Genomic DNA, 14,797 nt, shown 5'->3' with positions numbered 1-14,797 from the left:
CTGGGCCTTGTTCCCGTCTTTGCAGATGCATGTGTGTGTATGTGTGGAGTGGGGAGAGGCAATTAGGACCAAGAGGCGGGTGTGTGCTCTGGGGGTCATGAGGTCAGCAAGGCCTAGGTGCACCGGACAGGCAGGGGCCGCTGCCCAGCTGTTGGGGCCAGCAGGAAACCGTGGTGGCCACCTGCCCCCGGGGTAGCTCGGAGCCGGGGCTGCTCCGTGGCACTCTGCTTTCCCCACCCCAGGAGGCGCTGTTTGTCAAACTTGGCCGCCTTGGCAGGAGGTGCCTGCATGTTCTCACCGAGAGAATTGTTCCCTTTGCAGTCTTTGGATCTGGGCTCAGGGACCTTAGCCTCACAGAATGGTGGGGAGGGGGCAGGGCTGGTGGTGTGTGTGTGCAAAGAAAAGGGGTCTGGGACCCAACAGTGTCTGCGTTTTACCTGTGAATCCTGCCAGGCCTCCCACCTTCCAGGGCAGGAGAGAGGAGGCCGCTGGTGCTCCCCATGCATTTGGGGCACGGTGCCCAGTTACTTGCCTCTCAGTGCGAGCAGGACTCCGGCCTGGCTTGCGTTCAGTCACCACACGTCTCCGGAGGGTCCCTTGTCCACCGTCTTGGCACAGAGAGCGAAGGTGCCTTCCCTGGGCCTGACAGACCCACCCGAATCTGGCCTCCCCACCTTTGTGCGAAACTTCACAGGTTGGGGTGGCCCTTGCTTGCCCGGCCCATGAGCAGCATAACCCCTGCGATGCAAGGCAAAGCCCAGGAGCACTTGGGGCCCACGTCACTGACCAGGGGTGGGCAGGGTTTGCCAGTGTGTGGCTGTTCCACCCTCTCCTGCAATTCACTGCACTTTCCAGGTGCCTCCTCCTGGGATTTCCCTCTTCTCAGGCTATCCTGACCCCTATGGCCTCCTTCCCTCCAGGCGAGGTGATCAGTACGGCTTGCCTTCACCCCAGCCCCCGCCTGCCCCCAGGTCACATTGGGACCTGTCTCCGGTGGGCAGTGAGGGCTCGGGCGAGGTGATCGGTACTCCTTGCCTTCACCCCAGCCCCGCCCACCCCCAGATCGCACACAGGAGTGGACCCTGTGTCTCCGGTGGGCGGGCGAGGGCTCCGGGGAGGCGATCAGCAATTGCTTTGCCTGAGCCCCCTCCCCCAGGTCGTACATGGAAGCCTGGATGGTGGCTTGCCCTGTCCTACCCTGTCTGCAGTATGCAAATTAGCCGCCATCATTGTTGGCGGTTAACCGCCATCTTGGCTGGCGATTAATTTGCATATCTCACTGATTAGCCAATGGGAAGGGTAGCGAAGTTATGGTTAATTACCATGTTTCTCTATTATTAGGTAGGATGCACAGCACTTTCTCCAGGCTCCTGAACCCTTCTTGATGCCCGATTAAGACCACCGGCATTAGGGTCCTGGAGTGTGAGAGGGCACTCTGCAAAGTTGCTGTCATACAGGGTGTGGAATGCAAACGCAAGTGTGCAGTAAACCAGAAGGTGGAATCGCATGGCCCAGCAAGGAATTGGGCTCCATCCTCTCTGGTTTTGGGGTGTGTTACCCGAGAACCGCCACTGCCAAGTCATTGCAGCTTGGCAGCTCCTGCATTGAGCGTCTGCCCCTGGTGGTCAGTGCATGTCAAAGCTACCTGTTGGATGGACACTTAGCATATTAGCCTTTTATATATATGCTAGTGGCCCAGTGCACAAAATTCATTCATGGGGGTGGGGGTGGGTTCCCTCAGCCCAGCCTGAACCTTCTGCAATTGGGGACCCCTCTAGCGATCTGGGACCACTGGCTCCTAACTGTTCACCTGCCTGCCTGCCTGATTGCCCCTAACTGCCTCTGCCTGACTGCCTCTGCCTGCCTGCCTGCCTGATTGCCCCTAACTGCCTCTGCCTGACTGCCTCTGCCTGCCTGCCTGCCTGATGCCCCTAACCTCTTTGCCTGCTTACCTGATCAACCCTAACTGCCTCTTCCTGCCTGTCTGATCACCCTTAACTGCCCTCCCCTGCCGGCCTGATCTTGCCCCCAATGACCCTCCCCTGCCAGCCTGATTGCCCCTAACTGCCTCTGCCTGCCTGATTGCCCCTAACTGCCCTCCCCTGCTGGCCTGATCTCACTCCCAATGGCCCTCTCCTGCTGGCCTGATCTCACCCCCAACAGCCCTCCCCTGCTGGCCTGATTGCCCCTAGCTGCCTCTGCCTCAGCCCCCACCACCATGTCTTTGTCTGGAAGGAAGTCGGATGTCCAGAAGATGGCTGGTCAACCCAGTCTAATTATCATATTACCCTTTTATTCGTATAGATAGATTATTGACTATATTCCCTATGCTGTACTTGACATCCCCATGACAATTTTGTAACTGCCAATGTGTACTCTTTAATCCCTTAACCTTTTTCACCCAGCCCACCAGCCCCTCTCTCTTCTGGCAACCATTAGTCTGTTCTCACATCTAAGAGTCTGTTTCTACTTTGTTTATCTATTTGTTTGTTTGTTTGTTTATTTACTATATTCTTATTGATTTCAAAGAGGAAGGGAGAGGGAGAGAGATAAAAACATCAATGATGAGAGAAGATCATTGATAGGCTGCCTCCATGCACCACAGTGGTGATTGAGCCTGCAACCCAGGTAAGTGTCTTGACCAGGAAAGGAACTGGGACCTCCTGGTTCAAAGGTAGATGCTCAACCACTGAGCCATGCTGACCAGGCTTGTTTGTTTATTTTGTTCTTTATATTACACATATAAGTGAAATCATTTGGCATTGGTCTTTCTCTGACTGACTTCACTTAGGTCCATCCATGCTGTTCATTCTTTATTATGGCCAGTATTCCATTGCATATATGTACCACAACATTGTTATCTACTCATCAGACTTTCCTTCTTAATTATGACCTTGACAGTTTTAAGGAATATTTGTTAGATATTTTGCAGACTGTCCCTCAACTGGAGTTTTTCTGGTGATCTTTTATCTTGATTAGACTGAGGTTACAGGTTTTGGGGGTGAAGACCACAGAAGTATAGTTCCTGTTTCATCATATTTTATTAGGTGTGCATGATACTACATTATTTAGCTATCTTACTTGATAATAGACAAACATGTAAATTGACCGTACCTTCACTATGCAACCAGCCAATCAGGAAAGTATGCAAGTTAACCCAACAAAGATGGTGGTTAATTTGCATATGTAGGCTCCAAGCGGCAGAGTGAAGCCTGATGGCCCCGGGGCCAGAGCAGCGAAGCCTGATGGCTCTGGGGCCGGCTCTGGCCAGACCATGGCCAGGGCAAAGGCCTGGGTCCCGGGTGCCAGAGGCAAACCTGTGCCAGCAGCCAAGGGAAGGGAAGGCCTATCGCACGAATCTCTTCATGCAACAGGCCTCTAGTACAGTTAATATTTGGCATCACCTCACATCATGTTTGAGTTTCACTCTTTACCATTCAATCACATACTCACAATTTGTCAAGGGTTTGGTGCACTCAGGCGTAGGCACATCTCCACAATGTGCCTCTTTAGAGTTAGAATTCCCTGGGAAAATTCAGGACATTCCTCTCCCCAAGCTCCCACTTATCACAAAGTTTACTAGCCTTGCATTTTATTTTAATTTTTCAGTCTTTAATAGGGTAATTTTTACTACAGCATTAATAGAAAATAAGTGTGTGTGTATGTCTCTAATCCTAATTTATGACTGAGCTTCTCAAACCCTCATAAATTTTTAAATGGTAAGAGCACTAGGAGCATCTTTTGTTCTAATATTTTGTCTTTGACCTTGTGCCTAACACAAGGCTCCTGAAAGCCTTGCAATTTCCTGGGTGACACAGAAGTGTTTTTTGCTCTAATCAGGCAACTCTGGCTTGGGTCCTCCTAGATAACGCTGGAGTGAGGGCTAGTCACCATATAAACCAAGCCACAATCAGAAGATTAGACTTTTCATTCCTACTCCCCATTTTCTTGAGGAAAGAGGATTAAAAATAAAATTAATAGTCCGATCATGCCTAAGTGATGAAGCTGGGGGCGGGGGGTAGGTTTGTAGGACTGAACCCTTAACATGTGAAATTTGATACTATCTCTTGGTAGAGTTTCGAAATATATATGAATTGTCCACCCAGCTGAAGTCACAATAAATTGTTTGGTGTGGAGAAACACATCCACACATTTGATGACCAGCTGTGTCAGAAATGAATTGTTCTGTGTGAGTAACAAAGGAGATATCCAGGAAAGAAACACAGAAGAAAGTGGACAACTGAAGTTTTTCCTTTATAATGGCAAGTAAAGGGAGATATTAAGCATGTAGAGGACAGAGGACAAACACAATATACATAATAGGTACATATCCCTTATTTCTGAGATTGAGGACAAAAAAATGCTGGATTTTAGCTTGTTTTTGGAGTTTTGGAGAAATGAAGATAAAATTATTATTTGATAGATGAATGCTTTGTTTTTTTAAACTTATTTCTTTATTCATTTGAGAGAAAGAAGGTTAGAGAGAGAGACATCTATTTGTTATTCCACTTATTTATGTATTAATTGGTTTATTCTTATATTTCTTGTATGTGGGCATTGAACCTGCAACTTTGGTGTATTGAGATGATGCAATAACTAACTGAGCTACCAGTCCAGACAAATAGATTGATGTTTTGAATTAAATTTTATCTACTAGGAGATTTTCATTACTAGTAGATATTGTCAAGGGAAAAGTGTTATTGAAGATTGAGCTAATGAGAGAAAACTATTGACCTTCTCAACTCATTTTTAATTTACACCAAGCCAATTGTCTTTTTGACACCAGTTACAACATTTATTATCAAACAATACACAGAAGGAAGTGACTTTTCATAAACTAAAGAGATAAAATTCTTTTCAATTTAGAATGCTTCTATAAGAACAATTCAAATTTACAGAACAAATTACACTGCAATAGCCCAAGGTAAGTTTTCCCACTGCATTCTTTATTCATAGGATGGAAAAAAAATCAATTATTGGATGACATATGCGAGTGTCTTTTAGATGCAAAGATGATAATGCATGTCACTGCATATTTTTCTCTGAAAGCATTCATGTGGTCAACCTGAATGAAAATAAGATCCTGAGTCATACACTGCCCATTTCCCAACATTGAAAATAATTCTCCTACATATTATGATTCCGGTACATGCCTAGAAGAGAACATTCATTTAATGGATCAGCCATCAACTCCCTAAATCATTTTTGTTTATTTAGTTTATCCAGGAGGGTATCAAGAAAAATTTTATTACACACAAATGTGTTTCTTACCCAGTAATGACAATGAAGAAGTTGAACTTTAAACATAAAGAGTAAGAGTACAAAGTACTTGCCTTGCCAGCCACACAATTGAAGGAAGCATCCAATCATTCTAATATGCTAATCTGAAGAAATATGCCTCCTGAAGAAATCCAGGAAGTGGTTTGGGCTATTTATTTAGAATATCCTATTGTCTCTATCTCAGGTGAAAAAATATCACAATAGATTTCACAATAGAGTAAACTCAAGTGATTAGAGATGGCAGATATCCAAGAATCTGTGATGGTTAATTTTATATGTCAACTTGAGTAGGGTACAGTACCAGATATTTGGTCTGGAATTTGTTGTCAAAGTATTTTCTACATGTGAGTAACTATTTTAAAAGGTGTTTTATTTTTAATTTAAATATAGTTGGTATACAATATTAGATAAGTTTCAGGTATATAATAGGTGTATGGTTATTCAACCTTATAATCTGATCACCATGCTAATTCTAGTAATTATGTCACCATGCAAATTTATTACAATTATTATTTATTATATTCCCCTTCACCCATTCTATTACTCCCCTGTCCCCTGACAACCACAAATTTGATCTCTGCACATTTTAACCATTTTCCCTTTTTCACACAACACCCCTCCCATCTGGTAACCTTCAGAATGTTCTCTGTATCTATGAGTCTGTCTCTTTCTCTTTTGTTTGCTTGTTTGTTTTATTTTTTAGATTCCACATATAAGTGAAGTCACATTTAATTATTTATGTCTGAATCATATTTCATTGTTTAAATGTACCACTTATTTATCCATTTATCTATTAATCAACACTTAGGTTGCTTCCATAACTTCCCTACCGCAAATAATGCTGTGATTAACAGATGGATGCATACCATCTGTTTGAATCGTATTTTGAGTTTCTTCAGATAAATGCGCAGGTGTGAAATTACTGGGTCCTTTATTGTGTTTCATTGTAGCCTTTGTTTTCAAGCCTATTTTGTTTGGTATAAGTATTGCTACCTCAGCTTTTTGTTGTTTGTTTCTAGTTTCATGAAATACCTTTTTCCATCCCTTAACTTTCAGTCTCTGTGTGTCTTTCTATATGAAGTGAGTTTCTTGTAGACAGCCTATGTAAGGGTTTTGATTTTTTATCCATTCAGCTACCATATGCCTTTTGATTGGAGCATTTTATCTGTTTACATTTAAATAATTGCTGCTGGATATGTAGTTGTTATCATTTTATTATTAATATTTTAAATATTTTCCCTTTCTGCTTCTTAAAGAAGTCCCTTTAACATTTTCTTTTGTAATATTTGTTTGGTGGTGTTAAACTCTGTTTTTTTCTTGTCTGGAAAGCTCTTTTATCTGTTCTGTGATACTAAATGATAGCCTTGCTCAGTAGAGTAATCTTGCTTGTAGATCTTTGCTTGAATATTTCATGACAATCTCTCTGGCCTGCAAAGTTTCTATTGCAAAATCAGCTAATAGAAATAGCAGATCTACATAACACATAGAAACAAACACTAAGAGCCAGTAAAAATGAGATGACAAAGAAGAAGCTTCCAATGAAAGACAGGATATATTTTTAAAAAGGGGCTAAATAAAATGGAGGCAAGCAATTGATCAGATACAGAGTTTTTTTTAAAAAATGGCTATAAGAATGTTCAAAGAACTTAGTGAGAACTTTAAGAAACTTAGTGAGAACTTCAACAAAATTAAAAATGACATAGAAACCATGAAAAGGGATAAGTCAGAAATAAAGAATACAATAACTGACATGAAGCATACACTAGAAGGAATAAACAGTAGATTGGATAAAGCAGAGGATCAAATCAGCAATTTAAAAGACTAATTAGCAAAAAACATCCAGTCAGAGTAGCAAAAAGAATTAGAAAAATTAGACAGGTAAAGGGACCTTTGGGACATCATGAACCAAAACAACACCTACATCATAGGAGTATCAGAAGGAGGAGAGAGAGAGCAATGTATCAAGAAAGTATTTGAAAAATAGTTTGAAAAGAAAAACAGGCTGAAAACTTCATTAACATGGGGGAAGAAACAAGGCACACAAATCCAGGAAACTCAGAGATTTCCAAACAAGATGAACCCAAAGAGGTCTTCACCAAGACACAGCATCATTAAAATGCCAAACGTTAAAAACAAAGAGAGAATTTTAAAAGCAGCAAGAGAAAGACAGTTTGTTACCTACAAGGGTGCTCCAATAAAAGTGTCTGCTCATTTCTCAACCAAAACATTTTCAGGCCAGACGGGATTGGTATGCAATATTCAAAGTGATAAAAAGCAAGGACCTACATCAATACTGCTTTTACTAATAACGCTTACATTTAAAATTAAAGGAGAAATAAAAAGATTACCAGGCAATAAAAAACAAAAGGAGTTCATTACCATCAAACCAGCATTACAGGAAATATTAAAGGTTCTCCTTTAAGAAGAGAAAGAAGGAAGAGGAAGAGAAGGAGAATGAGAAGAAGAAGGAGGAGGAGGAGGAGGAGGAGGAGGAGGAGGAGGAGGAGGAGGAGGAGGAGGAGAAGGAGGAAACAGAGGAATATAGTTATAAAGGATAAAATGGGTGCCCAGCCAGCATGGCTCAGTGGTTGAGTGTCGACCTATGAACTAGGAAGTCATGGTTTGATTCTCGGTCAGGGCATATGCCTGGGTTGTGGGTTCAATTACTAGTGTAAGACATGCAGGAGGCAACTGATCAATGAGTCTCTTTCATAATTCATGTTTCTTTCTCTCTCTCCCTCTCTGAAATTAATAAAAATATATTTAAAAAATAATAAGATGGGCCCTGGATAGGTACTACAAAAAAAAGAAAAAGAAAAAGAAAAACTAAACACAAAGCTAAAAACTAAAATAAAAAATTGAAGAGAAGGTAACACATGCCAACTCATCTGTGAATCCAGCATCACCATGATATCATATCAATGCTAGACAAAGATAATATAAGAAAGAAAATCTACAGACTAAAATCCCTTATTAATATTGATGCAAGATATACAACAAAATACTAGTAAACCAAACACAGGAGTATAGTAAAAGGAGTATACAACATGACCGAGTAGAATCTATTCCTTGAATGCAAGAATGATTCAAAATACAAATCAATGTAATATACCAAATTAACACAATGAAGGAAAAACACATGATCATCTCAATTGATCCAGAAAAAAATTAGATGACATTGACATTTTTAATGACTAAAATACACAAAAACTAGGAACAGAAGAAAACTATAATTATATAATAAATACCATATGTGAAAAGCCTAGAGATAATATCATATTCAATGTTGAAACACTGAAAGTTTTTTTTTAAGATCAGAAATAATATAACGATATTTGCTTTTGCAATTTCTATTAAACACTGTACTGGAAGTCCTAGACAGAGTAATAAGGGAAGAACAAGAAATTGTAAAGGAAGCAGTAACATTATTTCTGTTTATAGATAATATGATCGTATATGCAGAAAATCCTAAAGATTAAAAAATACTCTCAGAACTATTAAATTCAATGAATTTGCAGGATAAAATCAAATGCAAAAATCACTTGCATTTCTATACACTAACACTGAAGAACTTACGAAAGAAAATAAGACAATAATTCCATTTACAGTAAGATAAAAAATAATAAGATACTCAGGAATAAACTTAACAAAGTAGGTGAAAGACTTGTACACAGAAAACTACAAACTTTATAAAAGTAATTAAAGACACAAAAAATGGATAGACATCTATGTACAAGGAATGGAAGATTTAATAATGTTAAAATGTCAGTACTAATTAAAAGTGATTTACATATTAAATGAAAATTTATAAATATTTTATAAACAAAAGTTTTTGTTTTTTCAGAAATAGAAAAATTCATTCTTAAATTCATATAGAATCTCTAGGAGCCCTAAAGAGCCAAAATAATTTTTAAGAAGAACAAAGTTGAGTGTTGACATTTCCTGATTTCAAAATTTATTAAAGAGTTATAGTAATCAAAACAGAATTATACTACATAAAGATAGTTAGACTAGTGGAATAGATTACACAGCCCAGATATAAACCTCATATATATGTATGGTCCTATGACTTTTTGCAAGGTTGCCAACACATTTCATGGGGAAAGAGAGTCTTTTGAACAAATGGTGCTGGGATAACTGGATATCACATACAAAAGAATGAATTTCAATCGTTAACTTACACCATATGAACAACTAACATAACATGAAGCAAATACTTAAATGTAACAGGTAAAACTATAAACCTCTAAAGAAAACACAAGAGAAAAATTTCATAACATTGGATATGGCAATGATTTCATGGTTATGACACTAAAAGCAGAAGCAATAAAAGAAAAAATATAGATAATTTGGACTTCAGCAAAAAATAAAAATTTTTATGCACCAAAGGATACAATCAATAGTGAATATGCAACCCACAGAATGGGAGAAAGTATGATATATATTATAAAGGGATATTTTCAAAAAAAATATAAAGAACACCTATAACCAAAAATTATACCAAACAACCCAATTTAAAAATGGGCAAAGGACTAGAATTGACATTTATCCAAAGAAGATATTCAAGTGATCAATAAGCACATGAAAAGATGCTCAACATTACTAATCATAATGGAAATGCAAATCAAATCCATGAGACACCACATCACACCTGTTAGGATAGCTACTATGACAAAAAACAATATAATAGGTATTTATAAAAATTTGGAGAATTTTGAACTATTGTGTACTTTGGTGAAAATGTAATATAGTGTAGCCATTGTGGAAACAGTATGGCAGTTCCTAAAAAATAATTAAACATAGAGTTACTATATGACCTAGTAACTCCTTTTCTGGGTAATATACTGAAAATAGTTGAAAGCCAGGTCTGGAAAAGCTATTCATAGCCTTCTGTTCATAGTAGAATCATTCACAATAGCCAAAAAGTGAAAACAACTTAAAGTATCCATCAACTTAATTTGTATCCACACAATATTATATTCAGGCAATTTATTGTAGAATTGTACACCTGAAACTTATATAATTTTATTAACTAACTAGAGGCCCAGTGCATGAAATTCATGCACTGGGCAGGGGGGTGGGGGGGTTGGGGTTGTCCCTCAGGCCAGCCTGCACCCTCTCCAATCTGGGACCCCTCAGGGGATGTGCAGCATCCCTCTCACAATCTGGTACTGCTGGCTCCCAATCGCTCACCTGCCTGCCTGCCTGATCACCCCCTAACCATTCCCCTGCTAGTCTGATCGACACCTAACTGCTCCCCTGTTGGCCCGACTACCCCCAACTTCCCTCCCATGCCAGCCTGATCACCTTCAACTGCCCTCCCCTGCTGATCTGGTCGCCCCTAACTGCCTTCCCCTGCTGGCCATCTTGTGGTGGCCATCGTGAAATCACATGGGGGCAGCCATATAGTGACCACATGGAGGAGGCCATCTTGTGAGGGTGTGATGGTCAATTTGCATATTACCTCTATTATATAGGATGTCACTCCAATAAATTCAATAAGAAGTGTCTATCATCAGATTAATGGGTAAATAAAATGTGGTATAGGAATGATGTGGCAAAGGAACATCATTCATTCTTAAAAACGGAAGAAATTCTGACACAAGTTACAACATGGTTGAACCTTGAGGATATTATGCTAAATAACAAAAGCCAGTCACAAAAAGACAAATATTGTGTGATTACACTTATATAATATATCTAGAGTTGCCAAATTCATAGAGACAGAAAGTAGGGTTGTTGAGATGGACTCAGGAGAATATGGAAATGGAAAATTCAATGTGCAAAAAGTTTCAGGTTTCCATGTAGGAAAAAAAAATACTTGAGATGGATGTTGGTGATAGTCTCCCAAAAATGTGAATGTACTTAATTCCACCAAACTCTATATTTAAAATGGTTAAGGGTTTGACTTTGGGTGGTAAGCACACAATGCAATATACCGATCATGCATCATAGAAATGTACACTTGCAACCTATATGATCTTATTAAGCAATGTCACCCTAATAAATTCAATTAAAAATGGTTAAGATGATAAATTTGCCCTAACCAGTTTGGCTCAGTGGATAGAGCATCAGCCTGCGGACTGAAGGGTCCCAGGTTCGATTCCAGTCAAGGGCATGTACCTTGGTTGAGGGCACATCCCAGTTGGGGTTGTGCAGGAGGCAGCTGATTGATGTTTCTCTCTCATCGATGTTTCTAACTCTCTATCCCTCTCCCTTCCTCTATGTAAAAAATCAATAAAACATATTTAAAAAGACGATAAATTTTATACTATGTGTATTTTATTACAATTAAAAGTAACAACCTTGCCAAAACCGGTTTGGCTCAGTGGATAGAGCGTCGGCCTGCGGACTGAAAGGTCCCGGGTTCGATTCCGGTCAAGGGCATGTACCTGGGTTGCGGGCACATCCCCAGTGGAAGATGTGCAGGAGGCAGCTGATCGATGTTCCTCTCTCATCGATGTTTCTAACTCTCTATCTCTCTCCCTTCCTCTCTGTGAAAAATCAATAAAATATATTAAAAAAAAAAAAGTAACAGCCTGAAATATTTCTAAATTTCCCCAATACATATTTTTTTCTGTTTTGTTCTTTTCTGATTTTAGCCTAGACACTGAAAAGGATCAGAACAAAAAAAAAGAAAAAAAATATTCCAGAAGAAAAACTTGGACCAGAAGCTTTTGCACCATAAGGCACACTTTCTGACCATGGTCTTACCTCAGAGTCTATAATTTCCAAACAAAGTTAATTTCACATTCTCTCTTGGGAATAGGATAGCTGGGATGAAAGGGAAAAGAAGAATATAGTTAATAAAGAACACAAACCTTAAGAAAAATGTTGGGCTTATTTCATGTTTCTGCTATGACATTTGCTCTGGCCCTCATTTTTCTCATATATGAAGGAGATGATAATGTAAGTGAAGCACATATACTGAAATAATATGAAGTGAAGCACCTTCACATACAAGCAAAAAATAAGTGTTAATTCTTTTCCTCTTATCTGAAAAGTGGGTAGAGTTGAACAGAGATGGATTTGATCAAAAAAGAAGAGCCTTAAGAACAGAAAGCATATAGAGCAAACTGTAAATTTTCTTTGAGATATTTTAAAGTTGATTTCTATAAATGCCTATCATTGTAGAAATAAATAAAATATAGGTAATTTTCTGTCAATTTCTTAGTCATTTATATATTTGAATGGGAAGGTAAATGCTATAGCAAAAAACTGAATATGCAATGAATTTTTATGTTAATATCATGTGAATAGATGCAGAGAAGAAAAACATCTAAAGTTATAATTTTGTCAAATAAAAGAAAAATATATATATTTTAGAAAACTTGTAAAGAAATGAAAAATAAATTTCATTTTATTCTTTAAAGAAGAATTATTTTTACAAAGAATCATCAGAATCTCTGATATGGAGCAATCACTAAAAATGCATTAAATATATGAGGTCATTGTGTGGGGTGTAGGATGTAATAGTGATGGCAAAAGTGCTTCATGTGAAGATATTTGAAAGCATGAGCAGATATGCTAATTAATCATGAACAGTAGTAAATTGACCATCACTCCAACACTAATAAGAGCGGGGTATTCTAATTAGCCAATTATGCAAATTAGTCACAACCAGTATGCAAATTAGCTATCACTCCAACACACAAGATGGCCACTCCTATCTGGTCAAAGATAGCTTCCCCCATGTGGCCACAAGATGGCCTTTAGGGGAGGGCAGTTGTAGTCAATCAGGCCAGCAGGGGAGGTGGGGGCAATCAGGCCAGCAGGGGAGGGCAGTTGGGGGTGCCCTGGCCTGAAGGGGGAGGGCTGTTTGGGTGACCGGGCCAGCTGGGGAGGGCAGTTTGGGATGATTGGGCTGGCAGGGGAGGGCAGTTAGGGGCAATCGGGCTAGCAGGGTAGCTGTTAGGCATTGATTAGGCTGGCAGTGGAGTGGTTCGGGGGCAATCATGTAGGTAGGCAGGCGAGCATTTGGGAGCCAGCAGTCCCAGATTGTGAGAGGGATCAGGCCTAAACAGGCAATCGGACATCCCTCGAAAGGTCCCAGATTGGAGAGGGTGCAGGCTGGGCTGAGGGACACACACACATCCCCCCTGCATGAATTTTTTGCACCGGGCTTCTAGTTGAAGAAAAGTAACTAAAGTAAAAGTTGAGAATCAAATCTAGCTTAGACAGAGAGATGTTTGCTCAAAAAATTTTGACTGTTAGTTTGGCCCCAATACTACTTGCCTTTTTATTTAGTCTATTGTCACAGCAAGGCTAGTATTCACATGTGTGAAACGGATGGAGGACATTGTTAGTAAATTAAAGAACCAAGTGAAATCGACATTCTTCAGCAAATATTACTTAAATGGCTCTTGATTTGGTCTACAATATTGCCGGGAGCGGGTCCATCCTTGCTGTTTCAAGGGACCTGGCATATATGGCATACTGTTCTTAATATGTTTGCTCACCTTCTTGGCACTATGTGTTTTAACCAAGGTCTCTGAGAAAGGTTGTTTCCCCAGGTAGGGATTTTCCCCTGAAGTTAGGGAGGGAATAAAACCTCTTAACTAAGTGCCAGGCGGGTAATTAAATCACTTTAACTATGAACAATCATGCTTAATCTACATAATCTTTACTCCCTGGAATGGAGATAAGAAACGCCCTAACCTTTGTAATAGAGATTGATAGGATTGAATCAACTGGTATAAATACAGATGTAATAAGACAGCAAGACACAGAACTTAGAACACAGAACTTAGAACACAGAACTTAGAATACAGAACCTACACAGAACTAGAGACAGAAGAACTGCACTGGAGAGAACATGGCAAAAGATCCTGGACTGAACCTGACTTACAGAAATGGGCAAGAGAACCTGACTAGAACCTGGTGACTGAACCTGGCTGGAGAACCTGGACTGAACCTGGCTGGAGAACCTAGCGAGGGAACATGGCTACAGAACCTGGCTGGAGATCCTAAGCAGAACCTCTCTGGAGATCCAGACCAGAACTTGGCTGGAGATCCTGGCTAGGCTGCTGATCAACTGAACGCTGCCTCCATGTCATTCCTTCTTTGCCGACCTCATCTACACCTTTGGGGACCCCTGGACCTGCTGGGGTTGGACCCCGGCATATGGCGCCTGAACAGGGACCCCTAGGTAAGCCCCATTCTCGGGATGGATAGGACTCCACCGTAGGAAGAGGGTGGATAGTCTTCGCCGACTCCGTCCACACCTTTGGGAACCCCTAGAACAGGATTCCCCTAGGTAAGGTCTCCCCCCCCCCATTGAGAACCCCACATTCGGGACGGATAGGACTCCACCAGGGTACTTAAGACCCCCCTATAGAGGATAAGTAGGGTAAGAAGGTGGATAGTACAGAACTTAGATTGAGAAGATGTGTGACTGAACCTGGCTGGAGAACCTGGACAGAACCTGGCTGGAGAACCTAGCGAGGGAACTTGGCTACAGAACCTGGCTGGAGAACCTGGACTAAACCTGGCTGGAGAACTTGGACACAGAACCTGG

The sequence above is a fragment of the Myotis myotis genome, unplaced genomic scaffold, assembly GCF_014108235.1.
Source record: "Myotis myotis isolate mMyoMyo1 unplaced genomic scaffold, mMyoMyo1.p scaffold_m19_p_4, whole genome shotgun sequence".
Taxonomy (NCBI): domain Eukaryota; kingdom Metazoa; phylum Chordata; class Mammalia; order Chiroptera; family Vespertilionidae; genus Myotis; species Myotis myotis.
Note: the sequence above shows the minus strand (reverse complement) of the source record.